This window comes from Sceloporus undulatus, chromosome 4 (genome assembly GCF_019175285.1).
Source record: "Sceloporus undulatus isolate JIND9_A2432 ecotype Alabama chromosome 4, SceUnd_v1.1, whole genome shotgun sequence".
NCBI lineage: Eukaryota > Metazoa > Chordata > Lepidosauria > Squamata > Phrynosomatidae > Sceloporus > Sceloporus undulatus.
Window position 1 is genome coordinate 39,277,708 of NC_056525.1, and position 6,556 is coordinate 39,284,263.

Consider the following 6,556-nt stretch of genomic DNA (forward strand, 5'->3'; position numbering starts at 1 on the left):
GAAACAGACCGCTCTAAAAGGGTGGACTGGGACCACCCCGACACCACTCACCCCTGTGTCATGACAACCACATACGTGCAGCTCCAATCCAGCCCACCACTGCTGTTTCAAACTAGCCTCTGAGAAGGAGCAGTTTTCCCCCTGCTCCTTTTCAGGCCAGTTCTTTTCATTTAGAGTGGCATTTTGGCTGCATTAGGGGTGTGTGTCTGTTAGGGCATGGAAAGACACGCTGTGTCCACCACGACCACCTACAGAGTTGAACCACGTCGACGGGACACCAGGGAAAATGAATCTGAAGAGATGTCTGCAAAGGTATTCAGGCCAAGAAGGAAAATATTCCTTCACCACTGCAAATGGCCTTAAGCTCGCAGCTTGAGAAATAACGACAAGAGCACTTCAAGCCTTCACTCTACACGAGGGCTTTAATAAATAAGTTACTTTAATAAATAAGTTACATTGCCAAACAAACAGCTATAACAAAACAGAGAGGCAGTTACTCTAAACACCAACGGTCATAACTGACATTCTCAGAGAGGCAGCATCAACATTCCATTATTCAAGTGTCAACTGTCAACTGCCACTGGAACTGTAATAGGTTTTGCTACAGCTCTATATTGTGGTCACATACATGTCATTTTCTAGCCGCGTCATCTAAATGCCATGCCCCCAATGTCCCTTTTGGCCCATCTGTTTCGGGCCATCGTTGAAAATTCACATCATATAAGTGTCTATAAACAAGATGAACTATCTTTCCCCACAACACCCTAGGGGTTGGGGGAGGTATAGCATTGCATCTTAATAGATTTAGGGCAATGATCATCTTGGTGGCTGCTTCCAGTCTCTGAAACCCCCTCCCACTGGAGGCCAAACTGGCTCACAATCTGTTGTCTTGCCACCAACAAGTTAAGATTTTTCTTTTATTTATTCTTGCAGGCTGGCTGCCTCTTCAGGAAAGGGCTTTTGATAGACTTCTGCTGTACTGTTTTTATTTCTTCTACATTCCCATTACTAAATTTGCATTAATGTTAATACTAGAATTAGTTTATTTGTATTTTAGTTTTTGTAATGGTCACCTCTGTGTATTTTAGTCTGCCCTTGTTTTTCTGTTTTAATATTGTAAACCACTTTCAATCTCAGTTCTGAGGAAAAGGCAGGATATAAACAAAACAAAACAAAAAAAATAACAGGATATGATGATAGATGGGGAATGGTTTGCTCTTTTGCAAATTGCCCAAATATGCTTTCTCCACTAGTAGTCGCCAGAGGTCAGGGACAGTGTGTTCTGGAAGGCTGAAGTTTTCGTCTTCTATTTTCCCAGCTCAGTTAGATAGGGCTGTATATCTAGGACTAGTTTTGCAGTATGCACAGGGTACCCTTGGTTCCTGGAATGCTGCATGGCTGCTGTGGCCAGGAATGTCTTTGCCCAGCTACAGCTGTTACACCAGTTCCTCCTTTCCCTAAGGAAAGCAAATTTGGCTTGTGTAATCTATGCTTTAATTATCTCTCAATCTCTATAATCTCTATAATGTGCTTTATACAAGGCTTCCCTTTAACAAATATTTGTTAACAAGTATTTGAAACTGCCAGACTTGTGTGTGCTTTAGCAATCATGTATCATCAGTCTTGAACGAACTGCATTATCTAGCAGTTTCCATCCTAACTTACATCAGGATTCTGTCTTTAATTTACAAAGCAGTGAAGAGCTTGAGGTTATCAGATCAGAAAATCTTCCTGCTTCTTTTGTATGAGGCTAGGCTGGAAAGCACAAGAGACGGACCTTTCTCTCGAGTGATACCTTGACTGGAATTCCCTTTCCAAGAAGGCTAAGCTGGCTTTATCCTTGCTACACTTCCAACAGGCAGCCCAAACTATACTGTTCATATAGCCTTTGGTTTATAAAACTAGATTTTAAAATGGTTTAAATCTATTTTTAAAAGAATGCTGGCTTTTAAACATTTTTTAAAAAAGAATATGTATTTACATGTTTTCAATTTGTTGTGAATTGCTTTGAGAGCTCTGGTGAGCCATAAAGTGATAGAATAAGATACTTTATTAAATAGGGCTTGGGGATTTTACTTTTTTGGACTGCATACCCCCAAATTCCAGAAAAAGTAGAGTTTCTAAACTCTAAATTGTCTGGCCAGTTGGGGCCCCCACTCTTACTTGCAGAACTATATCAAAACATGGGTTCTAATTGGTCTTTACATTTTTAAAGTTGATGGAAATAAGAATAGCAACAATAGCAAAGCCACCGCTTTTCCTGGCTTATGCAGCTGGAAAGGCCAGGAATGTATGCAGCATGAGCAGAACCAGACCTTCTAAGCTACACACCTTCAGTAAAATGATCTTGGCCCTTAAATATTTGTACCTGGTTTGATATCAACTGCACTGAGTTCCTCTGAAGAATACATGTCTGACTAATATTAGCATACATCTGAAACCAGCCTGACAACTCTCGCTTTGTGCTGCAGCTGTTCTGAGTTGTTCCATGCATTTCTGGCCCAGATCCTCAGTCATGGTTATTGTATCCTGTCATGGCAAATGTTCCTGGGTTTTATACTGCAAGCCCACATTTCCACCTTTTGGTTTCTAGTGTACTCAGCCAGTCTGTTCCAGCTACTGGTTTTCATTTGTTCATAGGTCTCTGAAGGCCTGGATTCTTTCAGAAACGCATTATCATTCTTTTTCTAAAAAAGAGAAAAAATAAGTAGAATCTTTTCGAAAGCAAAATACTGACTAGTTTTGAAACTTTCCAGGTGCTGAGAATATGGTAAATCCTTTAGTAGGAACACATCAAAAAGTGTTTTTTATCCCTTTATGCAGACTTAACATAAAAACACCCCATCTCTTTTAAATGTCCAGCATGCCAAAGTATACAAGGAGTGGCCATAAAAAGAGTAATTGGATCAGAGTGTAAAATGTGCTTGATTAGAACCAGCCTAATAAAATTCCTAAGAAAAATCCATGTTTTAGTGAGATTGGCCTTTTGAGCTGTTTTCCAGCTAGTTCTTTTCCAAAGATGTTTATGTACACTGCTTCCAATTCCGCTTCGTTTTTTTTTGCTTACTTCTTGCTTGCTGCTAGTTTTAAGCAGCATATTTTGTTTTCTTACATGGAATCAAATAAGTCTACAAACATCTCTAAGGGGCGTCTCAGGGAACATCCAAAATGGAGTCCATTGGTTCTAATTGTTACTGTGTGGGGAGTTACTAAGAGTGGTTCTAATCCTACCTTTAAGAGCAGGTAGGCTCACCCACTTGCTGTGTCGCATGCTTTCTGGACATACAGATTGCGTATGTGGTGTTTTTCTTTCTAATACAACATTGATACCTTCTGTTATATAAGCATTTGATAGTATAGTAACAGACTTAAAGTGCTTTGAATATAACTACAGCGTGCCCACATCATATGCGGGCATGCTATACACAGCTTCCAGCATATGCTGGAAGCCGTGCCGGAAAGGTTTCTCCCACACCCTGGAAGAAACAGTGTTTCTAATGGGGCTTGAGTTTACACGGTATTTCCCTTAAGTGGCAGGGTCCGGAACAAATTCCCACGTAAGGGAAGGGCCAACTGTATAGATGAAACTTCATTTTGCTGCAAACCTGTCTGCTTGCTATGCTTTAATTGCATTTTGAAAGCCAGACTAGTTTACAGCCATGGAAATGGTAGAAAAGACAAGTTGAGCAGAAACTCAGCAGTGCTTGTGATGATAGCAATTCTATCCTAATGACGGGTGCTGTCCCAGTTCATAAATATGTGTTCCTGCCTCATCTGTTGGAGGCACAAAAATAAAAAGATCAGATGAAGTGAGAATCACTTTTCTGTTCAGGCACAGCTAGCCCTTTTGCATTGGTTCTCTTGCATATGGAATACTGAACTTCAGCAGATGCTTTTAAAAAGCATTTAATATTTTTTAAAAAAATCTCAGAGTTGCCATGGGAAAAGGATAATACCTGAGAGTAATACAGAATTTATATTATCTTTTGTCCCCATTTCTCTCAGGTGTACAAAACCTATATGCTCAGATTAGAAGGTTTTCAGAAGAGGTGTAACTTCAAGGTTATCTGGCCTGTTCCATAAATCTTTATTGATAAACACAACTTATTTTTTCTCTTAAGCCAGGGGTGGGAATCTAAAGCCCTCCAGATTCTGGACTGCAATTCTCAGAATTTGTCACTGCTGTCTGTGTTGGCTGGAGAGTTACAGTTCAGCAACATAATAATAATTATAATAATTATTATAATAATTATAATAATTTATATTTCCCACCTCTCCCTGTGGATTGAGGTGGGATTACATCAATAAAATAGTAAAATACAAGTATAAAAATACAGATAATAAAACACAAACAATATAATTTTAAATTAAAACATCATCTGAACAATCAGAAACATCCAAAAACTTATTGTTAAAACCAGAGTAGAGCGTTTTATCTTAAAATCACTTATAACATCTTGAGGACCATATGTTACCCACCCCACCCTTAGTTGAGCATGCCTGATCAGTATATATGTTCAGTATAGTGAAGTTGCAGCATTAGTTATTCTAATCCCTGTTCAATAGGCTACTAAATCAAAATACACAATACAGCCTATCCTCTGCTGTATTTTATGAAAAACCTTCCCCTAGAATCCCTGTATGTATTTACAAGACATCATGTGAAAATGATTTCCTTATTCTTCTCAACTCTTGCAGAACTTAACATATTTCTCTTTTTTACATATACAGTGCACCGGCAACATATGTGGGTGCGCCTTATGCATATGCTGAAAGCCGTGCCGGAAAAAGCCCTGGCATGTCCCGGAAGAAGTAAAGGCACATGCCTGTGGTGTGCGTACCGTGCTGCGCCGTGGGCACAAGCCCCATTATTTCTAATGGGACTCCAGCATATGCGGGAGGGTTCCAGAACGGATCCCCTACGTAAGGGAAGGACCCACTGTATATTTTATTTGTTCCAGTATGTCATATATAGATTATGACATAAGACATTTCTCTATTAGATAATATTTTTAAAAAAGCATTGTGGTTACAAACATCTTGCTAGTCCAATATCATCATCATCTTCTTTTTTTTTGCAGTTCCATATTATCTCCACTTATAGCATTCAGTAGACACAGTTCTGTCATAAATTCTCTCAGTCTTCACACTCACTAGTACCTTAAAATGGGCAATAATTATGCTATCTGCACTGAAGATACTGATGAAGTGGCATTCTCTTGCCACATGGGTGACTTTCCAGTGATTAGCCTCTTGCTTTCTTAAAAGATATGGATTCCTTTCCACTTTGGTTATTATGTTAAGCATTAAAGATCCTTTCCTAATGAAGAGCACTAAAGGCAAGGACAAATATGTGTTTTGACTTTAAAACTTCTTTTAGTTTATACAGAAGATTTTAATCCTATTTAGGCATTTGACATAGTTAAAGTAGAAGCATGTTTCTGCTGAGTAGTCCCCACCGCAGCAGGATACTTGTAACATAACCTGCCCCTATGAGACCCACATGTACAGTCTCCACAGAAAGAGCCACATGAGCCAGTATCCTGAGAGCACAAGATTCCAACTTGCATGAAGAGGTCCCCACCTGTGTACAGAGAGAAATCTTCTGTGCAGAGGTTTGTACTCTGTGTGTCATGAGTCATTATTTCTCAGCGTCAGCCTGGTGTGGCCCCACTCCTAGCTTGCATGTTTATTTTAATGCTGTGAAATGCTTAAATAGGGCTTAAAACATTATGTGTAAGTAGAAAGATATTTCAAAAAACAGTCACCAGTTAGAATCAGGCTTTGAGGAAAATAGTAACCAATGGAATTTACAGAAGGGCCATGGTACTATGTGACTTATCTTCCAGATGAAGATAAATACAATACACTTTTTTACTTCCCCAGTTAACCAGATTTTATTTGATGCCCTATCAGTATAACAAAAGAACAGGGTGAAGCAGATCTTAGTATTGTACTGATGTTTCCTTCCTTACAGGCTCTTAGCAGCCTGTAATAGCTGATGAATGGCTCTTCCATTAAAAGTCAAGGTGCAATGAAAGAGGTGAAATTTACCAGTTTTTGCTGAAATGTAGGCATTACAGACAATAGATTTTCTGGGCACAGACTCTTTAGAAAGAATGAACAATCTCAATTCAGGGTTTACATTAGCCCCTCCAAGTCAAAGTAGAAATGACCTTCAGGTCTTGCTAATTACTGCTGTGTATGATGACATTTGGTTTGAGTAATATTATATTATATATCAGTAATACACACCGACACAAACCACAACACACACACACACACAGAGAGAGAGAGAGAGAATAATCAGCAAATATATATACTTCAATTAGCTTTTGGAACTGGGTTACAACTTGGACTACTTTGCCTAAGGAGTCTTTTAAAAGTCGGAAAGGGATAGTGTGGGCTTCATGCATCCTCGAAAGCCATTTAAAGTTTGTACACTGATTTCCCTCCCTCAAGAAACAATTAACTCCAGGGGATGTAATTCGATAAAACACGGTGTTCTTGTTTACGGAGGGGGGATTCATCCCCCCCACTCCACCTGGAAGTGTTT